Source organism: Vigna unguiculata, unplaced genomic scaffold (genome assembly GCF_037176805.1).
Source record: "Vigna unguiculata cultivar grain cowpea cultivar isolate G323 ecotype 2 unplaced genomic scaffold, ASM3717680v1 ptg000143l, whole genome shotgun sequence".
Lineage (NCBI taxonomy): Eukaryota > Viridiplantae > Streptophyta > Magnoliopsida > Fabales > Fabaceae > Vigna > Vigna unguiculata.
In genome coordinates this window covers 75,759-90,000 of record NW_028196785.1, presented here as the reverse complement: position 1 = coordinate 90,000, position 14,242 = coordinate 75,759, and the positions used below count along the sequence as shown (strand labels likewise).

Below are 14,242 nucleotides of genomic sequence, written 5' to 3'. Positions count from 1 at the left end.
GAAATAATCGAATATGGCAAAATCTATACCTAAAAAAGGTTCACGTAAAAATGTACGTATTGGTTCGCGTAATTATACTCGTAAAATACCAAAGGGAATTATTCATGTTCAAGCTAGTTTCAACAATACTATTGTGACTATTACAGATGTACGAGGTCGGGTGATTTCTTGGTCCTCCGCGGGTACTTGTGGATTCAAGGGTACACGAAGGGGAACACCTTTTGCCGCTCAAACTGCAGCAGGAAATGCTATTCGAACAGTATCGGATCAAGGCATGCAACGAGCAGAAATCATGATAAAAGGGCCTGGCCTCGGAAGAGATGCAGCATTAAGAGCTATTCGTAGAAGTGGTATACTATTAAATTTTATACGAGATGTAACTCCTATGCCACATAATGGATGTAGGTCTCCTAAAAAAAGACGTGTATAAAACTAAAAATAAACATTAAAAATAGTTCAAGAGAAAAAAACAAGTCAAGAGTTTTATCAAAATAATTACTATGGTTCAAGAGAAATTAAGAGTCTCTACTCGGACACTACAATGGAAATGTGTTGAATCACGAATAGACAGTAAGCGTCTTTATTATGGACGCTTTATTCTGTCCCCACTTATGAAAGGTCAAGCCGATACAATAGGCATTGCAATCCGAAGAATTTTACTCGGAGAAATAGAGGGAACATGTATCACACGTGTAAAATCAGAGAAAATACCACATGAATATTCTACCATAATAGGTATTGAAGAATCAGTACATGAAATTTTCATGAATTTGAAAAAAATTGTATTGAAAAGTAATATGTATGGAACACAGGACGCATGGATTTCTTTCAAAGGTCCTGGATATATAACCGCTCAAGACATCATTTTACCACCCTCGGTGGAAATCGTTGATAATAGACAACATATAGCCAACGTAACAGAACCTGTTAATTTGTGTATTGAATTAAAAATTGAGAGAAATCGTGGGTATCGTATAAAAACATTAAAAAACTTTCAAGACGGAAGTTATGATATAGATGCTAGATTCATGCCTGTTCGAAATGTAAATTATAGTATTCATTCTTATGTCAATGGGAATGAAAAACAAGAAATACTTTTTCTGGAGATATGGACAAACGGAAGTTTAACTCCTAAGGAAGCCCTTTATGAAGCCTCCCAAAATTTGATTGATTTATTTCTTCCCTTTTTACACGCAGAAGAAGATAACTTTCATTTAGAAAAAAATCAAGACAAAGTGACTTTGCCCCTTTTTACTTTTCATGATATATTGGTTAAAGATAAACTAAGGAAAAATAAAAAAGAAATAGCATTGAAATCTATTTTTATTGACCAATTAGAATTACCTCCCAGGATCTATAATTGTCTCAAAAGATCCAATATTCATACATTATTAGAACTTTTGAATAACAGTCAAGAAGACCTTCTGAAATTTGAACATTTTCGCGTAGAAGATGGAAAATCTATATTGGACATTTTAAAAATACAAAAGTATTTTGCATAAAATTGAAATCTATTGACATAGGATTTTTTCAAATTGATTTTTTTTCTAAACTCAAAATGAAAGGTCAAAATATGTAATTTAAATATTTAGAACAAATCCTAATGGTCAGAATATATCTAAAAAGGAATAGATGTATCTAGGGATTAGTAGGTTCAGAAAGAATTCTCCCTAGATATACAATACAGATGTCATGATATTTTATTTCAAAATGAATTCAAAATGAAACCAATCTTATAATTTTAAAAAAGACCTAACGTTAGGGATTTCTCAATAGGTAATGTTGCTCCAATACCTAACCAAAGGGCAACTACAGTACCAATCAAAAAGATGGTAGTTGCTACTGGGCGGCGAAATGGATTTTGGAATTTATTAACATTCTCCAAAAAGGGTACTGTTAATAATCCCGTAGGTACCGAAACCATTAAAAGAACGCCCAATAACTTATTGGGCACTGTACGAAGTATTTGAAATACGGGAAAAAAATACCATTCAGGTAGTATTTCCAAAGGAGTTGCAAAAGGATCCGCAGGTTCCCCAATCATGGATGGTTCTAGAACCGCTAAGCCTACGTTACAGGCAATAGTACCTAGAATTACTACTGGAAAAATATATAAAAGATCGTTAGGCCATGCGGGTTCTCCATAATAATTATGACCCATTCCCTTAGCCAATTTAGCTCTTAATACAGGATCATTCAAGTCAGGTTTTTTTGTTATTGGGATAGGTGAATTCTTATAGATCCATCCTCCAAAAGAACCGGATATGATAATTTTTCATCATCCGGCTCGAGCACTAATCAAATTTTTCTTCAACTGTATCTATAGAATAAACTAGAAAAAAATGTATGTGTTATCCACACATATATGAAGATTCTAAATAATAAAAGAAACTTGATTCTATTCTCTTTTTCCAAAGTTACCATTTTTTATTGAAAAAAAAATTAAGTTCTTTTTAAGTAAATTTTAGTAAACGCTCAATACCCGAGTAGACTTTTCAAGTTGATAATGCTTTCTGGGTGATCTCAAACTTTGCAATTGTTATCCTATCAAAAAAAAATCTTGATACTTTTTATGTACAAAGAATTTACTTGTTACTAATATAACCTAACTTGCGTTGTTCTTTAGATCTACTTTGTTCACTCCAATAGTATCAGAAATCAAATCAATGCATAGGAAATGAATGCGTTGTCATACTATATAGAATTCAGACTATATCACATCACTTCTTTTACTGGATCTTATGGAGCCTGTTGATGCAGAATAAAATCGAGTCTGATCATAGAAAAGATTCTCTTCAAGTAAAACCAGCCTACCCTCTCTGTAAGAGCCTTGCTTGGTGGTTGGAAAAAAGACACATTTAATTGTAAATTATAATGTGGCAGATAAGATAAAGTCATATATCTGCGCGGCCAAATAAATAGTTCAAGTCACACACTCCCATAATCCATTTTTTTTGGAGAATTCCCTTCAACTATTTTTGTATGTAAAAAAAATTCAATTTTTGTTAAGTTGAAGAAAAATATCTAAATACATGTTTTATTTTGTTTTATAATCCATAATTGTAGCAATGAAAAAAAATCCTCCCCAAAATACAAAATGATAATGAAGTGATTACAAATATCTATGACCCATATTCACTATAAAGGACCAGAAATGCCTTGCTTACGTATCATTGAAAAGTGCATTAACATAAATACAGCAGTAAGAAGAGGTAATACAAAAGTATGCAAACTATAAAAACGAGTTAAGGTAGATTGGCCCACACTGGAACTTCCGCGTAATAATTCTACCAAAGACGATCCTATTACAGGAATAGCTTCGGGTACGCCTGTTACTATTTTTACTGCCCAATAACCAATTTGATCCCAAGGTAAGGAATAACCAGTTACACCAAAAGATGCAGTTAATACAGCCAAAACTACACCCGTAACCCAAGTTAATTCGCGAGGTTTTTTAAAACCACCTGTAAGATACACACGAAATACGTGTAGAATCATCATTAAGACCATCATACTTGCCGACCATCGATGAACTGATCGGATTAACCAACCAAAATTAGCTTCAGTCATTATATATTGAACAGAAGCAAAAGCTTCAGTAACGGTTGGGCGATAATAAAAAGTCATAGCAAATCCTGTTGCTACTTGGACTAAAAAACAAGTAAGTGTAATTCCCCCTAAACAATAAAATATGTTCACATGAGGCGGAACATATTTACTGGTTATATCATCGGCAATCGCCTGAATTTCAAGACGTTCTTCGAACCAATCATAAACTTTATTGAGATAGGTAACCCAAAGGAACCCCCCCAGAGAACCGTATATGCGAATTTCATCTCGTACGGCTCAAACAAAAATACCCAAATATTGATTGTAACAAAAACAGATATCCGTAATAGAAAGTTTGAAACTGCTTTATTTAATCCTATGATTCTAATTTTCTCTTACGATAAAAAAGAAATAAAAATCCGAAAGCTATTCTTTTTTGTTATAATGCCAAAATATCAAGTCGGCGCACCCGTCTTTATCGTGATCTTTTAAGGCCTCTTGAATATTCTTTACTTCTTTTTATTTGTATAATGTGAATTTACTGCTGTCTTCTTTATTCTTGAATTTTTATTATTGATAAGGATTCTCTTGTTAGGACCATATGAATGAATAAAAAAAACCTCAGATTCATACTAGAACCACGATGATTCAAAACAATTTTTAATCGAAGTCCAAAAATTCCCTGAGTAAGAATTGCTGGATCATCACTTCTTCAATGAATAGATAAAATATAATGAAAAAATTCAAGGAAAGGTTTGTCCTTTGCTCAAAATAAAGACAAACTGGAGAAGCTTGAAAGAATCAAAATTTTTCAATATATTTTTAGAACTCTTTGAAAAGGTTTTTAAATCCAGTTGCGAGGTCTAAATATTTAGTATGAATCATAGTATTAAGATTTTTAGAATCTATTTTCTATATTCCGTGCTCCAGATACTAGATTAAATATCTGACGGAATAAAACCATCTATATCAAGATGACAGACCCATTTTATGTTCTGTACTTTCAATAGGACCAATTAAAACAAGTCACACACTCATATTCCGGAAATACAGAAACAAAGAAATTCTACGATCAAACTACCACATCAACATGGAATAGACTAAGAAACAATAAGAAACCTAAAGGCTTCACTTTCTATAAACTAATTACTCGATTCTTGTGAATCTAATTGATAGAAATTCCGTCCAATAAAATGGACGAATTATAAATCTCCAAAATAATAGATAGAAATATCGCAAATAGAGCCATTGCAACACCCATCAAAGGAGTAGTTCCCCACCCCGGGGCTACTTTACCATATTCTGAATTTAAAGGTTTCAATAAATTCCCTACAACAGTTCGTCTTGGACCAGATCTAGAATTATCCTCAACGGTTTGCGTAGCCATAAATACTCTTTTTTATTCATTTAGATCTGTTGACTTTGTATACCATTCCGCTGTAAATATAAGGATCTTATCCTATAGATCTATTGTGATCTGGAAACTTTAGAATTAAAATAATGGAAACAGCAACTCTAATTGCCATCTCTATATCTGGTTTACTTGTAAGTTTTACTGGGTATGCCTTATATACTGCCTTTGGGCAACCCTCCCAACAACTAAGAGATCCATTTGAAGAACATGGGGACTAGTTGAAGTAATGCGCCCTCCCTATTGGGGGCTCATTACTTCAATTAAGATAATAAAAAATTATTTGACCTTTTTCGTCGGAACTTTAGGAGGTTCTCTAAAAAAAATCGCGAAAAAAATAATTCCTAAAGTTGAGACTAAGAGGAATGTATAAACCAAAGCTTCCATAAATTTAATCGTGGTTTACAATTATAGCTTTCATACCTGTTTCTTGGGGTGGGGCTCTTTTCGAAAAGAAAAAAAAGAATAAATGCAATGATTCCAATCAAGATTTATCTAGTTCTTTATATGAAATTCAAAATTATAAAAAAGTAGAAAAGAACAAAAGAATGTTATACTACCTGTCTTCTTGTAGTTGGATCTCCAAGTTTTTGGAATGCTCCAAATTCTACTTGAGCATCTAAATCTGGGTCGATACCAGCAAAAACATCTCTGAACAAAGTTCTAGAACCATGCCAAATGTGCCCGAAAAAGAATAGCAGAGCAAATGAAGCATGCCCAAAAGTAAACCAACCCCTTGGACTGCTACGAAAAACACCATCTGATTTCAAAGTAGCACGATCTAATTCAAAAATTTCCCCCAATTGAGCACGTCTAGCATATTTTTTCACAGTAGCGGGATCACTATAACTTACTCCATTAAGCTCACCACCATAGAACTCAACAGTTACACCTACTTGTTCGACACTATATTTCGATTCTGCTCTTCGAAAAGGAACATCGGCTCTAACAATTCCGTCCCCATCTACTAAAACAACTGGAAATGTTTCAAAAAAAGTAGGCATACGACGTACAAAAAGCTCATGTCCTTCTTTATCTCGAAAAATGGGATGTCCTAACCAACCGACGGCTATTCCATCTCCATTGTCCATTGAACCAGCTCTAAATAACCCCCCTTTTGCTGGATTATTTCCGATGTAATCATAAAAAGCTAATTTTTCAGGAATTTTAGACCAAGCTTCTGATAAATTTTGATTTTCGGCTAGCCCAGCACCAACTCTTCGATATATTTCTTGCTGGAAGTATCCCTGATCCCATTGATACCGAGTAGGACCAAATAATTCAATGGGGGTTGTTGCTGAACCATACCACATAGTTCCAGCAACGACAAAAGCTGCAAAAAAGACAGCAGCAATACTGCTAGAAAGGACAGTTTCAATATTTCCCATACGTAATCCTTTATACAGACGTTGGGGTGGACGCACACTAAGATGGAAAAGACCCGCTAATATGCCCAACGTTCCTGCCGCAATATGATGAGAAGCTATCCCCCCCGGAACAAAAGGATCAAAACCTTCCACACCCCACGCGGGATTTACGGATTGTATCCTTCCAGTTAGTCCATAAGGATCAGACACCCATATTCCGGGACCATACAATCCTGTTACATGAAATGCGCCAAAACCAAAACAAGCCACCCCTGCAAGAAATAAATGAATTCCAAAAATTTTTGGCAAATCCAAAGAAGGTTTTCCAGTACGTTCATCACAAAAGATTTCTAGATCCCAATAAACCCAATGCCAAATAGCCGCTAAAAAGCACAAGCCTGAAAACACTATATGTGCTCCGGCCACACCTTCGTAACTCCAAATACCCGGATTCGTTATAGCCCCTCCTGTGATATTCCAACCGCCCCACGAATTAGTTATTCCTAAACGAGTCATGAAAGGTATAACGAACATACCCTGTCTCCACATTGGATCAAGAACAGGATCAGAGGGATCAAAAACTGCTAATTCATATAGAGCCATCGAACCGGCCCAACCAGCAACTAGAGCTGTGTGCATTATATGAACAGAAAGCAAACGGCCCGGATCATTTAAAACAACAGTATGAACACGATACCAAGGTAAACCCATGAAAAAATACCCCTTCAACAAAAAATAGACACTATGTAACTTTATTGCACTGGAAAAAAATGAATATAGCCTTTCAGTAGATTCTCTTGGAAAATGGAACAATCATATTTGTCGAAATCAAAGAAACAGATTTATTCTATACCGGATAAGTAACAATACGCAATGGTGGGGAGACGAAAGGGGTTGACAACTTTCTCTATGACTATTTAAATAAGTAAATGCAGACATATTCGCTTATCACCCCAATGACCCATTTATAACAACTCGACTTTATTTAGTCTTCTTTTTTATAAAAAAAAGCAATATTAATATAAAATCAAGTAAATCTTTTTTAACACGATAAGCTAATTCTTACGTTTCCACACTAAAGTGAGATATATGACTTTATTATTTGTCCATTTTATGCCCATTGGTGTTCCAAGAGTACCCTTTCGAACCCCCGGGGATAAAGATGCATCTTGGGTTGATATATAGTGCGACTTGTCAGATATAGTAGGTTATATGGGATTTACCCGTTTTCTCCCCCGATCGAGATATCCCCGCTTTCACCCCCAAAAGAGAATGATGAAATCATAAAGATAAAAAAATGGGGAGCGTGAAGTGTAATGAAGTACTATTCTATCGATTTTTTCATTTTTAGATAAAATTTCCAGATTATTACTCGAAATTATGAATAATTTATGGTTGGCTTAATTGGACCAATAAAATCAAGTACCCAGGCTCTGTGTAGAAAAAACCAATTGGTAATATTTCTACGATCACTACTTCTATCATATCTATATATTGTATTTTACAAAAAACATTAATAAATTCAGAAAAGGAAGAAGTTCTAACAAAAATACATAGTTTTGGACTATTTGTTCTATATGTGCAAATCCAAATCGGGCAGATCTTTACTCAGAGTAGAAAAGAAACCTAAAAGAATTGAAAAAGTCCATTCAGAAACAAGAAAATTACATTGTGATTCGGCTTCGATCTCGATGAAAGCAATACATCAATGAGAAGATAGTTCACTAAATTAAGTATATTCTTCTTTTTTTTTAGTTCGAAGAAATCCATTAGAAAAAGAGAAAGATTAAAATCGACACATTGATTCCTTTTTTGCTTATATAATTTTTGATGAACTGTATGCATCAAAAGGTGCATGTACGGCTTTTAAGGAAAAAATGGAATCCTAATCAATCGACTTTATCGAGAAAGATTACTTTTTTTAGGTCAAGATGTTGATAGTGAAATATCGAATCAACTTATTAGTATTATGATATATCTGAGCATAGAGAAAGAGAATAAAGAATTGTCTCTGTTTATAAACTCTCCGGGGGGGTGGGTAATACCTGGAATAGCTATTTATGATACTATGCAATTTGTACAACCAGATGTACAGACAGTATGTCTGGGATTAGCTGCTTCAATGGGATCCTTTCTTTTGGCAGGAGGCACAATTACCAAACGTCTTGCATTTCCTCACGCTTGGCGCCAATGATTCTTTTCTTTGAGAATATATAGAATAGATATCTATCTATATATACTATACCTTCGCCATAAAAACCAAAGTAATAATAGCATGGTATTTTGAATTCCATATGCAATTTTTTTGAATCATTTAATTATATATAGAAAGAGTAGTATGAAAAAGAGGGTATTTTCCATTTTATCTGATCTATAAGAAACCTAGTTTCATTTTAGTAGTGTCGCATACTTTTTTGTTTTTTTTCATACCAGAAAGCTTGTAACAATTTTTATTTGAATCAGAAGAAAACTTAATATATGAAAAAAAAAAGAAACTTTTGGATTGTTGAATACCAAAATGATATAAAAAACAACGGAACCATCGTAGTATTTAAAAATAGATTCAAAAAGAAAGTTGGTTATTCTATTGTTTATTATTTAAGGATCCGGATCCAAAAGACCTAGTAGATTTTGTACTTCTTTTTTCTTTGATAGAAAAAAAGAAATTTGTAAATGTAGAAACAAAATTCATCGAAGAAAATACTCTACTCTATCCATAGAGGAAAAAATGAATTGCATAAGTACAAAAGCCGTATGCATCAATACGCAGAAAATGCTTGTACGGTTATTGAATATACTTTTTGCCCTTTATCTTATTTGTCTTTGTCCCTTTTCTGTTACCTTTATTTTGGGAATAAAGACAATCTTTAGCAATCTACCAATATAGTAAAAAGAATTCTAAAAAGATTTATCAAGATAAGGGAAATACTACTTAAGTGATATAATCAGGGTAATGATCCACCAACCTGCTAGTTCTTTTTATGAGGCACAAGCGGGAGAATTTGTCCTGGAAGCGGAAGAGCTACTGAAAATGCGTGAAACTATCACAAGGGTTTATGTACAAAGAACGGGCAAACCTTTATGGGTTATATCGGAAGACATGGAAAGGGATGTTTTTATGTCAGCAGCAGAAGCCCAAGCTCATGGAATTGTAGATCTTGTAGCAGTTGAATAAAAAATTGGTGGCAAAGGTTATTCTAATTAAATACAAGATTGGAAATTTAATTTTTTACTCTATCTTACTTTACATTTTAAAATAAAATCTCTAAGAGTTAATCTATTAATATAGTATATATAATTAATATAGGCTATAAATAAGGAATATAGAATATAAGTAATTCACGGTTAGGATAGATCTAAACCTGCTCATTATACAAAAATATAGATATATATAGTACGACTTACCATGCCAACTATGAAACAACTTATTAGAAACACAAGACAGCCAATCCGAAACGTCACAAAATCCCCAGCTCTTCGGGGATGCCCTCAACGTCGAGGAACGTGTACCAGGGTGTATGTGCGACTCGTTCAGCTTAAATACTAAGAAAAAACAAATTAAAATTTTTCAGTATTGGTAATCAGTTAAGATAGTGTGAATGCAAAAACTACATTCACACTATCTTAACTTAATATATAATTCTTTTCTATATAATTATATAATTCTTTACATTCTTCTATCTTGTATAAAATTTATGGTTTCGATTGGTGCAAAACCAATAATACACATTTGCAATTTCATATGAGAAGGACTTTCCCATCGGTAACAAAAAAAAGTTACCCGTTAAGCGGAGAAAATACTATTTCAATTAAAAATAAAGTATGTCCTTAATGAATGTATTTTGATGGATTTTGTAAGAATGGAATAAGAGGGTCAGCTACCCAGCAAATTTTCATAATTAAATACCGTTACTATAGAATTAGATTTGGTTGTGAAAAAACCTACTTACTCAATATTGCATGGGTAGAGCCACAGAGTGTGAACTGTACAAGTTAACAATAACATTCATTAAATGAATCAAAAATGAAAATAAAAAGGCTCCGGTGTATAGAGAGGACCTGGTCATTTCTAAAAAAAATCATAGAAACGAAGGAACCCACCAATTCATTATAAAAATATGTGTCCTATTTCATTTACTATTTTTATTTTATTTGATATCTAGTATCTATACAATTTCTGATTTTGAGGTTAAATGTTTAATATAAAAAATCGTGGTTGGGGCGGTTATAGTAGCAAGAGCCGTTGGAATTTTTTTTTATACATCGGAAGAATCCATTTTTGTTATTAATAGACTAGGAAGAAAAAAAGAATAACTGAAAAATGAAAAAGTTATTCCTGAAAATATCATTTATTAAATGACCAGAATTAAACGAGGATATATAGCTCACAAACGGAGGACAAAAATTCGTTTATTCGTATCAAGTTTTCGCGGAGCTCATTCAAGACTTACCCGAACTATTACTCAACAGAAATTGAAAGCTTTAGTTTCGGCTCATCGGGATAGAGATAGGAAAAAAAGAGATTTTCGTGGTTTATGGATTAGTCGAATAAATGCAGTAATTCGCGAGAATCAAAAAGTATCTTATATTTATAATAATTTAATGAATAGTCTATACACCAAGCAATTGCTTCTTAATCGTAAAATAGTTGCACAAATTGCTATATTAAAAGAGAATTGTCTTTTTATGATTGCCGATAATATCATAAAAACTTAAAACCCCTTATTTACTGCAGGAAGGTATAGACTAGAAATTTGTTTATTTTGATAGCTTTATCATACGATAAAGCTATCAAAATAAACAACCATGCTTAAAAAATTATTCTTCGTTACCTATTATCTTTTTTATTCCAACAAAAAAATCAAATGGAATTATCCTAATTTTGAACAAAACATCAATCCATGTTTAATTCGAATCTAAATTCAAATTGGATTTCGAATTTTTAATTTCTATTTTTTTTTCTTAAAGGAGTAATTTTAGCAGTCGACTCGCTTTTTTCAAATTGTTTTTCGTTATTAAGAAAAGGTAACGAAGATAAAATACGAGCTTGTTTTATAGCAACAGTAATTAATCGTTGTTGTTTTAAGGTCAATCTATTTACACGTCTAGATAATATTTTTCCTTGTTCACTAATAAATCGACAAATTAAACCCATGTTTTTATAATCAATTCGGTCCCCCGATTGAATCGGGGGCAAACGTCTACGAAAAGATCGCTTGGATTTAATAAAGAGTCGCTTAGGTTTTTCCATAGTTTATTTATTCCTATTCCAAAAATAACATTGATTTAAATAAATATAATTATAATAAAGGATTTGTATTTTTTTTCTTCTTTAGCATATGTTGTTATATAACGACGGGGACATCATTTTCTCAATTCCAATCGACTAGGCGTATTGTGTCGATTCTTGTTAGTAATCTATCTAGAAATACCGCTTTATTCCTTATTTAGACTCTTTTTATCACAACCAGTACCTTCCAAAAGAACACTTACTCGGATATCTTTACCCTTGGACATGACCCTCCTTTGGGTTTTTAATTCACTTATAACTCTTTTCGGATTCGAATCTAAGAATCTAAGAAAAAGATGAAAACAACTAAGATAAGATAAAAAAGAAGAATTCGAAAAATTATGAAAGATTTCGTTCCAATTTAATTGAATCTAGTACAAAAAGAATACAAGGATCTGTAACTATATTTCGTTTCAAATTGCCAGTATTTTCGTTTTTTTAAAGTATTTTTTATGATATTGTTGCCCCAACCTATGGATTTCTGCTTTCACTTTCTTTTTCATAGGAATTGAATTAATAATTCAATTCCATTGAAGCCTGGACCAGATCCCGATCCCGAGTGTCACTCCGAATTTCAATGAGGCCAATTTAATCTTTCGTCTTTATCTTTCCTAAAAAAAAAAAAAAGAAGAGTAGGTTAATTACACATATTTAATATATAATTGGACCTTTCATCTTCTTCACCCCTTCCCGTGTCAATAACTAAAATTAAAAAAAGGGGAATATCAATGCATCTGGAAAAAAACGATTGATCTCTATCAATAGACCCGCCAAAGCCCCGAACCATAAAGTACTTACTACTGGTGCCACGGAAAGATATGTTTTTAGATCTCGCATTTCAAATCCTCCTTTCTTTTTATTATTTAAGTATTTTTTCTCTGTTGATATATATCAACAGAGAAAAATGTGGAAAACAAGACAAAGATTCTTTACAATAACACTATAAACAAATGGAAAAGGGATGTAGCGCAGCTTGGTAGCGCGTTTGTTTTGGGTACAAAATGTCACGGGTTCAAATCCTGTCATCCCTATCCCTAACAATTACTTATTCTATGATATTCCGTATTCTATAATATTCCATATTCTATGAGATGAGCAATAAACCGGGAACCTGTGAAGACGAATTCCAATTGAACATACATACTGAATATCTATATGCAAAATGGATTTGGATCATATAATTTTATGAAAACAAAACGCTCTTAGTTCAGTTCGGCAGAACGCGGGTCTCCAAAACCCGATGTCGTAGGTTCAAATCCTACAGAGCGTGATTCTAGTATTATTCGCCTGATAATTACACTGAAATAATTGAACATTCAAAAGAAAGTCTGAATTTTATCCTTGTCGATTAGGATTAAACTAAATAAATAGGGAATCACAAAAAAAGAGACATTAATGAATCAAAGATCCAACTGATCACCTCGTCGGTATTGTAAATATGCAGTTACAAATAATCCAGCCAAAGTAATAGGAATTAAACCTAACACGATTCCAAATAGAAAAACTTCAATCATTTTTATTTGTTCGAAAAGTAAAAAGAAAGGTAATATAATATCTAGCCTTAAACATAAATCTGTATTGATCATAAATCTCAACGATCGAGAATTGTAAATTGACATAGTAAGGAATTCTAGAATGTCTTATACCAAAATTTACTATTCCTCTCAAAATTACAAATCAAATAAGTCGTATTTTACTAAGACCAATAAATAGAGACGAGGTTATAATTAAAACCGATAGTAAAAAACCGAAATAACTAGTGATAGTGGGCATATAGAAACTAAATGAAATATGTTCGTTCTTTTTATACATATGTTTATAAAGCACTTCCCTAAATTTCCATTTTTGAGAGAAAAAAGAAGATAAAAAATCCTACTTGAAAGATACAATTCAAAATTGGCAATTCCTCAATAAATTCAATTATTAGAGACGAAAAAAAAAAAAAGAAATAGAGTAACATAATTTAGAAATAAATTCCTCATCTGTTACATCTACCCATCCTGTGATTTCAAATCAACATACTTCTTAATCAACTCAGGAATTAAGTAAACTGATCTAATGAAAATATTTAGTATTATTCTATAGATATCCAATAGAATTCTGTTTATATTGGAAAAAGAAAAGAAAAATTATGAATATTCAAACAAAGAATAATAACTCTGTTATTTCATTTTATTTCACTTTGAATTAATGTAGAAGAAAATAGAAAAAAAGATCTTCAACAACCACAAAAAATATATTTATTGATTTGGCAATAATTGAATTATTAAAATAGAAAATCTACTTTATGAATTATCTACTTTATTAATTATTAGAAACCCTTTTCTCATATTCCGATTTTAATGGATCTTTAGTTTCTAATCCAAAACTAATAATTTGAAATGTTAAGAACCTTCCTTTTATACTATTACTCTAAAAATTTAATATAAAAAAAATTTTTATATACCCAAACTTTGCAAAATTTTCTATCGGATTTTTGACTACATAGAGACAATCAATGAAAAAAGAAGAAAAAAATCTAGTACTAAAATTTTACACTGATTGTGAAATTTCATTGCTCTGTTAGAAGAAGGATAGCTATACTGATTCGGTATACTCAAAAGACACCGTTGGTACAAAATGGAC

The 14,242-nt window shown here is 32.3% G+C and overlaps 2 non-coding genes across 2 annotated transcripts; both read left to right on the top strand.

The window, feature by feature from the left end:
* The first annotated feature begins 12,574 nt into the window (after positions 1–12,574).
* Positions 12,575–12,648, top strand: TRNAP-UGG (transfer RNA proline (anticodon UGG)). The gene has a single exon. It is a non-coding gene; the product is annotated as a tRNA-Pro (tRNA).
* A 165-nt stretch (positions 12,649–12,813) lies between these two features.
* TRNAW-CCA (transfer RNA tryptophan (anticodon CCA)) lies at positions 12,814–12,887 on the top strand. The gene has a single exon. It is a non-coding gene; the product is annotated as a tRNA-Trp (tRNA).
* Positions 12,888–14,242: the final 1,355 nt, after the last annotated feature.